Genomic DNA, 12,030 nt, shown 5'->3' on the forward strand with positions numbered 1-12,030 from the left:
CAAAATGCAAGGATTCAAGTCAATTTTGATAGCAATATTGAAACTATTAAAGATCTAGCAAGTTGAATTTATTGAAGTACGGTTTGTCTTTAACAACTTTTTTTTATATCACATGAATAGCAATTCAGATTGTTTTTTCATCAGTCCCAAAACCAGTATAGATTTAATTGCCAAACATTTACAGTTTCAAATGTTCAAAAAATCACTCATAAAATTTTTGATGTATTTGAATAGAAACTTCAGGAAATGCACATTTTTAAATGAAATTTGTATTCAAGAAAAGTCAATCAACAATTGGAAACTTTAAAATTTCTACTCAACAGCACACCAATTTTTGAATATTTCTACTAGGTTTTCACTCGCAGCTGCTTAAAATCAGAAGTTATAATTGCAAATCTGGGGAACGTTATGTACATTAGGGTGTCCCAAAATTACATACTGTGGGACGCTGATATTTCATAGCAGTTGAATGTAATCGTCTACAATGCTATTACACGTTATTCCTATATTGCCATTTGAAAGCCCCTCGTCAGTCGACATATCGTCCATCCTCCAATCGCATTAATCGACACAATTCGAGTCAGTCGGGCCCTCGCCTCAACCGACAACGTCGGCGTCAGGTGCGCGTCACAGTCAGTCCGAGTGCAAAGAGTTTCGTTTGGTATACACAAGCACACCACCGCCGGTAGGAACTTGCTAGCAGGTAACTTCCCTCTGAGTAGGACCCACACATACTGTCTGGGAATCTGTTGGCTCGCCCTCCAAATGGTAGATTAGGATGAGGAGAACAAACTTTGGTATGGGGCCGACTACCAAAAATCATGTTCAAAGGTTCCACAAACGCGATCTTTGGAAAAAGTCCACTTTCAAAATAGTTAAATTCTACACGTAAGAAATAAAAAATGAATCAAATTTGCATCAAAATTCAAAATAGCAAAGCCATTTTCAAGAGAGAAAAATGATACCAAATCCATCAATAGATGCGAATTTTTTACACCTAAACTTTGCTTAACAAAGCTTGTTGTCTGTATCATCTAGTGAAGAGCTTTTAAAGGACATTTTTTTTATTTAATTAATCAAATTTGTCGTACTTACTTGAAAATCAAATCACTTGCAAAAAATGACTTTTGAGGTTTGAAAGAATCGTCAGAAGGCCATATGCCAAATTTGACCTGAATCAAACAACTGGAAGGGGTTGCACTGAATCTCAAGTGTGAAGGGGTTCTGAGACATTGTGTTCTAAAAAAGCATAAAAAACTGGGTTTTTATCAAAAAACATTTCTTTACCAATCGAATGGTTTTTTTCCCGAACAAAATGTCTCAAAATCTCATACAAACTTCAAACTCATTGAGCGACTCTTTCTCGTTATCCGATCCGGCCCAAATTTTGCATGAGGTCTTGTACTAGGCCTTGGATCAATTGTAGTCGGCAGCGCATAACTTTTTCAAAATTCGGGTCATTTGGGGAACTCTAATGTATAGTTAAAATTCAAAATAACATATACCTTAAATACAAATTACCTGATTTGAAGCCTGAAGAATAAGTTTTGTAAAATTTTGTTTTTAAAGTAATGAAACTTTTCATCATTATACAATATGTTAATGAAATTAAGATTGAGAAAAAATAAAACTGACTAAATGCATCCGATTTATGAGAGGTAAGTACATTTGAAAAAAAAAAAAATAAAGGAATAAATAAAAATTGAAAATAAAACAGTTTTGATCGATTGCAACAGCAGTCACGAAAAACCAATTTAATAATGCAAACTGAGACAATCCACATACAAAAGCATTATATGAATCGAGCTTTTTTTTAAGAAATGTTACATAACTATTATGTAAAATTACATACGATATGAGCGCATTCGCAAACACTTATTGTTTTAAAACCTATTCCCTCTTAAAGGATTTAAAAGCATACGTACAAGAAACAAGAAAGGCATTCATATTTGCCATCCAGCCACAAATCTTCAAAACTAATTACGACACAACCTGCCATGCATAAATAAACCTGGTACAAACAAAAATTCCCAAAATGAAATGAACAAATTTTAGGTGTGTTCAACAGAACTCAATCGAAATCAATTGAAATGGATTGACAGCTGATCAGCTGTTTTTTCAATCGACTTCGAACGATTTCTATCAGGCTGCTGAATGAACAGCCAGACACTTATACTAATGCGCTTAATTGTTGTCATTTTCTAATTCAGCTGTGTAATTTTAATGACGAGGTAGCGAGCAAACGAATTGCATGGTCAACCTAGAAAATGCAAATGAAAAAATTATGTTATTCTTGGAAATAAATTAATGTCTGTTTTGATTCAGGTGGATTGCTTCAATTGCGGAGCGGGATCAGCTGCACAAAACCACTACCTGATAAGCATTTTCAAGCGGCCAAAGGCCTGTTGATAAAAAAAGGCGTCCTCTTTTTTCGATGTGTGTGTGTTTCTTTAACTGTTCAATTTCGCGTCAAACTGATTTCCTAAGGTCGTTTTTTTTTCACCCCCGGGCAGGGGCTTTGTATGTCTGATGACGGTTAACACAGCACTTCTAGCACAGCAACGCAGACGCGACATCGACCGCCATCACTTTCACTGGCACAGCACTGTCGATTTAGAATACCTGGCACAGCACGACTTGCACAGCACCACCGACCCAGAATGGCTGACACAGCACCACCGACAGGAACCACCGACCAGCACAACTGACACAGCACTACCGACTCAGCACGACAAGCACAACACCACCGACTTAGCACACGACAAAGAACACCGCACCGAATGACACCACTGTCATTTCTTCTAATAATTTTGCCACAACAAACCAAATCAGCTGTTTTTGACAGTAAACAACTGCATGTGTGTTAGTGTGATAGAGATCGATAGAAATGAATCCTGCTTCCGAGCTTAAGCCCGGTTTACAGTTCTTGTGAACTCGAACTCGAACGTGAACGTGAACTCACCACAGTGATAAAATATTCCGCAGTGAAATGTCAAATCGGTCAAATCTTCAAAATTAGTAAGAGGTTTGTTCAATTACAGGTAGAAATTGGTTTCGATCGGTAAATGACAGATCATTCAACCAATGTTTTGATCGATACTTGTCGAACCAATGCTCAAATTGAAATTAAAATTTCTCAAACAACATATTGTTCTTCTTCAAAACATATTCAGCTTTGAATACGATTGATTCAATAAAATAATCCCAAAGTTCTTATCTTTGAATACAATGAATTCAAATTAAATTTTAAGAATTTAAAGTACTCCCAAAAAGTATTAATTGATCAAGGAGTAACGAGCTTTAGCAATTCGTTTCTTTTGAAAAACTTATTGAAAGGACGTTATGAATATAACTTCTACAAAATAGCCATTTTTTTATTCTTGATTAAAAATTGACAAACAAAAATTTCAAAATTACTTGCAATTAGTGAAACAATTGAAAGGGTTTTCATTTAATTAAAATGCATCAGTACACTTTTTTTCGTAAATTTTTCTGATTTTCAGTTCTCCTTAAAAACATTATTTTTTAATGATTTCATAAATTTTTATAATTATTTCTATACCTTTTCTGAAGCACACATTTGAACAAAGCGGAATCCTTTTTTTTATTTCAATGGACCCTTGCCATTCGACGATCTTCATTTACATTTATTCGTTGAGAAGCTCTCCCAACAGGTACATTTATTCGTCGAAAAACTCTTCCAACAGGTGCAATTAAATGATGCCCAAGCGGGTTTTAAAATTAAAAAAAATCGTATACGTTTCATTTCAAACTCGTAGTATTTTAAGCCTTTAATTGCCTTCAAATGTGCTTACAAATCAAAAAACTAATTTTTATGAAGCAAAACTTTTTCCGTCATCGGTGAAATTTTTTTCAGAATGCACATTGCCATTCGGACGTGAAAATGAACGCGGAATTTATATTCACCACTCTTGTTCGTTTTCCGTTTTCACGTCGCTCAGTGCGTTTACACTTCGAGCGGAATGTCAGTGAACGCGGAAAAAATATTCAGCAGTGAAAATCGGGGGAATTGAAATAAAACCAATGTTAAAGGGTTTTGAACAAGGAAATCAGTTCAAAAAGAATCATTCAACCATTCAGCATCTATTCCACATAGTTTCGCAGCCATGAAATGCAGCATAGTCGAGTTTTTGAAGAATATAAGTATTTTCATTTTCACGTTCGAAAGAACTGTAAATGCACCTTTAGTCGGACTACTTAGTCGGACAGCTTCGTTCTTCGATTGGTCGCCAGGCACCGAATCGCAAAGCGATAAGTGGCAAATCTACCGGAGGGGGTGTCCGTGAAGGAGGAATCAGTAGCCATCCAACTATAAAATCCAGAAAATTTTAACCCGGGAGGTGGACAAGCCAGTGGATTCGATTTACCCAAGCATTCCCACCCAAACGGGAAAAAGACCGCAGCCGGCACAGAATTGTTGCCGTGCAGAAAGCACGAGGATTCATCAGGTAAGCAGAACAAAATTACTGCTAACACGACCGATGCCTTATGCCGGAATTTTCCACGAGTTGTTCGGCAAGAGCCGGTCATCTCCAAAAGGAGAAACGAGCCTGAACAGGCAAGAGACAAATTCACCAAAAAGGGTCAGCAAAACTTTGAGTACGACCGATATCAAAGCCAAATCACCTCGAGCCTGACCAGTTATTTTGTTCTACCAGGACCCTTTTTTCTCTTCCGTCAAAATCTTATCACGATCTTGAGCCCATTTTTTCTTTATCGGCGTGACACCTACAAGCCACGGGCCAACACTCCAACGTGTTTGGACAAGATTTTGCCGTTTCTTGGAAAGCCAGTTTCATCATTTTGTCGCCTTTTTATCGCCAACGGTCGGAGTGTTTTTGGCGATCAGTTATTTTGCCGGAACTTCGATTGCATGCCTTTTTTCTGCACTTTTGCAGTTTTTGCTCGCGGTTATAGTCGCACCACAGTTGGCGCGTGGCCTCATAGGTATTACGTGGAATTCACGAATCAGAATATACTTAGTGAGAACGGCAGGCAGCGACTGGAGGCACTTCCTATAGACGTCCACGGGGTGTCAGCCGGACAAGAAAAGCCCTCTAGCGGAAAACGATTCTCGGTGCAATCGGGAAAACATCCTGTCAGCAGTAGGACATCACATCACGTGGTCTGGGTTGTGGCACTTCGGAAAGAGAGCCTCATAGGTGCAGGCATTCAGCAAAATTGGTCGTCGGATGACAAGAGTGACGAAGCAGTGGTGCAACAATACAACAGGGTTGTTCAACTCTGGTAGCAGGGGAATCTACGCACTCAGCGGCCAAGCCGGAATCAGCAGGATCGCAGAAATAGGCGTCGCGCTGCAAATTGTGCTGCATGTGTTGGTGTAGAAAGAGATCCGCGAACAGTGTTCCGAGGAATAAAATTTCGCTTCAGGCAAGAATGACATGGTGCAGGTGGCAGCTCCCATCGGTCATCCACGATCTTCAGAATACCGAACCAGCGTTAGAGAATAAAATGGCTCAGAGAATCTCCTATCGAGCATGCAGGCGGAAATAGGCACCATACGAGACACCCGGAAGTCGAGCCAAGCAACAATCAACAATTTATACACGTAAGGCGCTTTTAATACTTGGAACATGGAACTGCCGATCTCTAAATTTTGTGGGCAGTACCCACGTGCTCTCCAACGAATTGAAGAGCTGCAAATTCGACATCGTAGCGCTGCAGGAGGTATGCTGGAAGGGCTCCACGGTACGAACGTATCCAGATGGTCGTGCTATCTACCAGAGCTGCGGCAACACACACGAGCTTGGAACAGCTTTTATAGTGATGGGAAAGATGCAAAAGCGCGTGATCGGGTGGTGGCCGATCAACTCACGAATGTGCCGGTTGAGAATCAAGGGCCGGTTCTTCAACATCAGCATCATCAACGTGCACAGCCCTCACCTCGGAAGTACCGGTGACGACAAAGACGAATTCTACGCGCAGCTGGAGCGTGAATACGACCGTTGCCCAAAACATGATATCAAGATCGTCATCGGGGATTTCAATGCTCAGGTCGGCCAGGAGGAGGAATTCAAACCGACAATTGGAAGGTTCAGTGCGCACCAGCTGACCAATGAAAACGGCCTCAGACTCATTGATTTCGCCGCCTCCAAACGAATGGCCGTACGTAGTACCTTTCTTCAGCACCGCCTCCCACACAAGTACACCTGGAGATCACCGTACCAAACTCAATCACAGATCGACCACGTTTTGATCGACAGCCGGCACTTCTCGGACATCATCGACGTCAGATCCTGTCGGGGCGCCAACATCAAGTCGGCGCCATTATCTGGTGATGGTGAAGATGCGCCCAAAACTCTCCGTAGTGAACAACACGCGAAACCGGCACCCGCCTCGGTTAAATATCGCGCGACTAAAGCAACTTGAGGTCGCGGCAGACTACGCGCAATCGGTCGAAGCAGCGCTGCCGGCAGAGGGCGAGCTTGACGAAGCCCCTCTCGAGGACTGTTGGGATACCATCAAAACAGCCATCAACAGTGCTGCGGAGAACGTCATCGGTTATGTGGAGCGATCTCGACGGAACGACTGGTTCGACGAGGAGTGTAGGAGGGTGATGGACGAAGAGAATGCCGCGCGGGCGGCAGTAGTGCAGAGAGGCACCCGTCGAAATGTGGAAAATCACCGACAGCGGAAGAGGCAGCGAGTCCGACTTTTCCAGGAGAAAAAGCGCCGCCTGGAGGAGGAGGAGCTCGAGGAGCTGGAGCAGCTTCCCAAGAAACACGAAAGATCTATCAGAAACTCAACGCATCCCGAAAAGGCTTCGTGCCGCAAGCCGAAATGTGCCGGGATAAGGACGGGGGTATCCTGACGGACAATCGTGAGGTGATCAATAGGTGGAAGCAACACTTCGATGAACACCTGAACGGCGCACATGCAGGAGATCAAGACGGTGGGGGAAGGTACATCGCCGGCGAAGCCAACGACGAAGAGGAGCCACTCCCAACGATGTGTGAAGTTAAGGAAGCCATTCGCCAGCTGAATAGAAAAAAGTCGGCTGGGAAGGATGGCATCGCAGCTGAGCTCATCAAAATGGGCCCGGACAGGTTGGCCGATTGCCTACACCGGTTGATAATCCGGATCTGGGACATAGAACAGCTACCGGAGGAGTGGAAGGAGGGGGTAATATGCCCCATCTACAAGAAGGGCGACAAATTGGACTGTGAGAACTACCGAGCGATCACTGTCCTCAATGCCGCCTACAAAGTGTTGTCCCGAATCCCACTCCGCCGCCTAACGCCACAAGCAAACAGATTCGTGGGAAGTCATCAGGCCGGCTTTAAGAAGGGACGGTCTACGACGGACCAGATATTCACATTATGGCAAATCCTCCGAAAATGCCGTGAACACCAAGTCCCTACGCACCATCTATTCATCGACTTCAAAGCCGCATACGACACGATCGACCGTAACGAGCTGTGGAAAATCATGGACGAGAACGGCTTTTCCGGGAAGCTGATCAGACTGATCAAGGCGACGATGGATGGAACGCAGTGCTGTGTGCGGATTTCGGGTGAATTGTCGAGTTCATTCGAATCGCGCAGGGGGCTTCGACAAGGTGATGGTCTATCCTGCATGATGTTCAACGTGGCGCTAGAAGGTGTTATTCGACGAGCGGTGGGCGAAATGCGGGGCACGATTTTCAACAGATCCAGTCAACTTATCTGCTTTGCCGATGACATTGATATAGTCGGCAGATCATCTGCGGCGGTGGAGGAGATCTACCGCAAACTGAAACGCGAAGCAGGAAGGATTGGCTTGATAATTAATACGTCCAAGACGAAGTACATGCTGGCCTGCGGATCCGAGACCGACCGAACCCGCTTGTCCAGTAATAACAAGGTCACGATCGACGGCGACGAGCTGGAAATAGTCGAAGACTTTGTCTATCTCGGCTCACTGGTGACCGCAGACAATGACACCAGCCGTGAGATCCGGAGGCGAATTATCAGCGGAAGTCGTGCCTACTATGGACTCCACAAGCAACTGCGGTCGAGAAGACTTAGCCCTCGCACGAAGTGTAACCTGTATATGACGCTCATTAGACCGGTTGTTCTCTACGGGCACGAGACATGGATATTGCTCGAGGAGGACCTGCGTACACTCGGGGTATTCGAGCGACGAGTGTTAAAAACCATCTTTGGCGGCGTACAGGAAAGGCGAAGGATGTGTGGAGGCGAAGGATGAACCACGAGCTCGCGCGACTCTATGGCGAACCCAGTATCCAGAAGGTGGTGAAAGCTGGCCGGATACGCTGGGCGGGACATGTTGCGCGAATGCCGGACGACTGTCCTGCAAAACAGGTGTTCGCTACGAATCTTGTAGGAACAAGACGAGCGGGGGCGCAACGAGCGAGGTGGTTAGACCAAGTGAAGCGTGATCTGGCGAACGTGGGGTGCTAGAGAAATTGGAGAACGGTTGCTATGGACCGAGTGAATTATAGGAATTATGTTCGTCAAGTTATGTCGTGAGATGCGGTATACTACACACTACGAAAAAAATCTGTAAAATCACATCACATGTGATGTAAATAAAAAGAAGCATCATATATGACGGAATTTTCAGTCCTTGTTGGAAATTACATGTCATTAAAATTTTGCTACGTGTAAAATAAAAAATGATGTAAAATGTAGAAACGTGTAAAATAAAAATGATGTAAATTATAAAATCACTGAATATTGGAAGAAAAAAATTCCAATAGGATTTTTTTGTTTCATTCATTGTTATTTTGATTTAATAGTGGAATTTTCTCACTTCTTAATAAAAAATGAAATCTTTCTATAATTATTCATTTTATTAAGTGGCATTTTTTTATCTCATAAATATTTTTTGTTAGAAGTATCATTCTTACTTTTATTTTCTTCCCTGAAGTACCGGATCCAGAATTTAGTAACGTCGCTTCAAAAACTCCATTCCTGCTTCTCGAAGATCTCCAGGAACCAGTAAGATCGATTAACTTAATCGCGGAAAAACTGTTTTGCTTATGCTTATGATACATACACAGCCAGATCTTGTCAGCATCCCGGTGAGTAGCAAAAATACATTTACTACTCATTTTGACACGGCCGGGCCCACTGTGCAGTATTGGACGCAAAGACAACTGGAACACAAGGGAGGAAGAAACGTGGACAACAGTACCATACGTCCCCGTGTTTATTTAATGTTTATTCGTTGGAAGCATAGACGCTAAGATATTTCTTTGCTTCTTGATGTTGGACCTTGCCATGCTTCCTTCAATGGTTGGAAATGAGGTTTTTATACATAGAAATCCAAAAGTTATCAGTACTATTATTAAGGAAAAATTTCCCTAATAATTTTACAATCCTTTGAATTCTTTGTACCATCATCCCGGGTCATCGACCATGGTTATAGCGCCAATACTCGCTCTTGAGAAGAGTTGAAAGAGAAAAAATATGATTGATAGGGCACTGAAACCTTTAAAATATTTTCCTTGTTTAAAGATTTCAATGCCAAAAATTTTAAATAAAATAATATGGATGAATATAAAAGTTCTTATCTGATGATATTTATTCATTGTTCATATAAAAATCAAAATATTTTTTTCTTAACTTGGTATTTATCTATGAAGGAAGGAGCAGTTGATGACTTTTGAATTTTCATATTCTATTTGGTCCTGAAAGGTCCAAGTTGTTGAAAACATTCAATGGGCATAAATGTATAATAGGACAAGAATGTACCATTCAATAATAGGTACCAGATTTAGCCAAAGGCCTTTTATGCATTACAAACAACAAATAGCGAATAACTCATACGGTCGCATCGCAGCAAAGCAAGCTATGATAACCACGGGGAAAAAATATTTAATTAACAGCGTTACACAGCGCATGTAAGAAAATGCGCTTCTATGTTCTTATCAAATTCAATATCAACTCATTTCAACGATTGAAAAATATACCAAATCACTTTCCACGAATCAACTCTCTGAAACTTTGTTGTTTGGGGACATGGAAAGACATTAAAAACAAGAATAAAAAGGAACGAACTCACCAATTTGAAAGGTTTAAACGGCATCAGCTAATAACTGGAACATATTTCCACCTTTGTTTCCTACACACAACGAAAAAAATCTGTAAAATCACATCACATGTGATGTAAATAAAAAGAAGCATCATATATGCCGGAGTTTTCAGTGCTAGTTGGAAATTACACGCCAGTGGAATGTTGCAACGTGTAAAATAAAAAATGATGTAAAATATGGCAACATGTAAAACAAAAATGATGTAAATTATAAAACCACTGAATATTGGAAGAAAAACTTTCCAATTGGAATCTTTTTTGTTTTATTTATTTGTATTTATGATTCAATAATGGAATTATCTCATGTCATAATAAAAATAAAACCTTTTTGTAATTAATTTAATTTATTTCCTTTGGTGACAATGATTTTTTTAATCGCACAATTTTTTATATTAGGAGTCACATTCACACTTTTATATTTTCTCGAAGACCGGATCCAAAGTTGAATAACTTGGAGCTGCTTCCAGAACCGCTTTCTGCTTCACGAAGAACTCTGGGAACTTTAATCGCGGGAAAACTGCTTAAAAAAAATACTTTTTGGTGCACGACTTGACTTGACACTTTGTTTAAATTTGTCTGATCCTGTTAAATTGAAATTCAATGTCCTTATCACATTCCATGTCGTGTAATTTTAAGAAATCTCTATTTCCATTACATCATATATGATGTAACAAAAACGAAGCATCACATATGATAGGATTTTCAGTGCGAGTTGAATATTCCGCGTCTGTAAACTTCAAAAGACGTGTAAAATTTAAAGACATGTAAAATATTAAAGACGTGTAATATTTAATTCGCACTGAAAATTCCGTCGTATGTGATGCTTCTTTTTATTTACATCATATGTGATGTGAATTTACATCAAATAATCGCGTTCCGTGTCAAGTAATATTTGTGTCATACGAATTCAGTGCTGTTAAGGATTCAACTTTTTTTATTTTGTAAATTTACATCAATAAATCGCGTTCCACGTCATGTAATGATACAGGTTTTCAATTTCAGTGTTGTTAATGATTCAGATTTTTTTTCTGTGTATGTAAATAATTACTATCTACAAGTAAGAAATGTTTTGAAAAACTGTTGTAGTATTGTGGTCCTGGAATGAGATTCCGAGATTTTGGAGTCGAGATTATTAGACTATTGTTACCCTTGAATCATTTAAGTAGTTCTTCAAAACTTGATTGTTTAATGTTCAGTAAAATAGATTTCACTTAGCACTTTTGGACCTTCATAGGGGGGTTTTAACCCCCAAAACCCCCTCCCGTTCCTACGGCCATAGTCTAGATAGACTAGACTCTGGGCTTTGGATTCTGAACTCCGGACTGAGGAATCTGATCTCATGATTCTTGACCCTGGACTCTGGGTCTGGGCTCTAGAATCTGAGTTCTGGACTCACAACTCTAGACAAAAAACTGTAATTTTAATCATTTTTTGTCATTTTTGTAAATTTTAGCATTTTTGACATTTTTGTCATTTTTGTCATTTTTGTTGTTTTTTTCATTTTTGTCATTTTTTTCATTTTTGTCATTTTTTTCATTTTTGTCATTTTTGTCATTTTTGTCATTTTTGTCATTTTTGTCATTTTTGTCATTTTTGTCATTTTTGTTTTTTTTTTAAATTTTTTCCATTTTTGCAATATTTGCTTTTTTTAGTTTTTGTCATTTTTGTATTTTTTGCTTTTTTTTAGTTTTTGTCATTTTTGTAATTTTTGTGATATTTTATGACATTTTCGTGTCATTTTGGTGTTAGTTTGTGTCAGTTTGTGTCATTTATGTGTTTTTTGAGTCATTTTTTTGAAGCTTTGTGTCGATTTTGAGTCGTTTTAAGCTTAAGACGTTGGGATTTGCTATAATCATCCGCTTCACCTTTCCTTTTGTCATTTTGTTCTCTGGTCCCGGGTTTCTTCCAGATCCTTTGCCGTGGTCCAACGTCAACCGCTCCTAGAACCGC

Source organism: Uranotaenia lowii, chromosome 3 (assembly GCF_029784155.1).
Source record: "Uranotaenia lowii strain MFRU-FL chromosome 3, ASM2978415v1, whole genome shotgun sequence".
NCBI classification, from domain to species: domain Eukaryota; kingdom Metazoa; phylum Arthropoda; class Insecta; order Diptera; family Culicidae; genus Uranotaenia; species Uranotaenia lowii.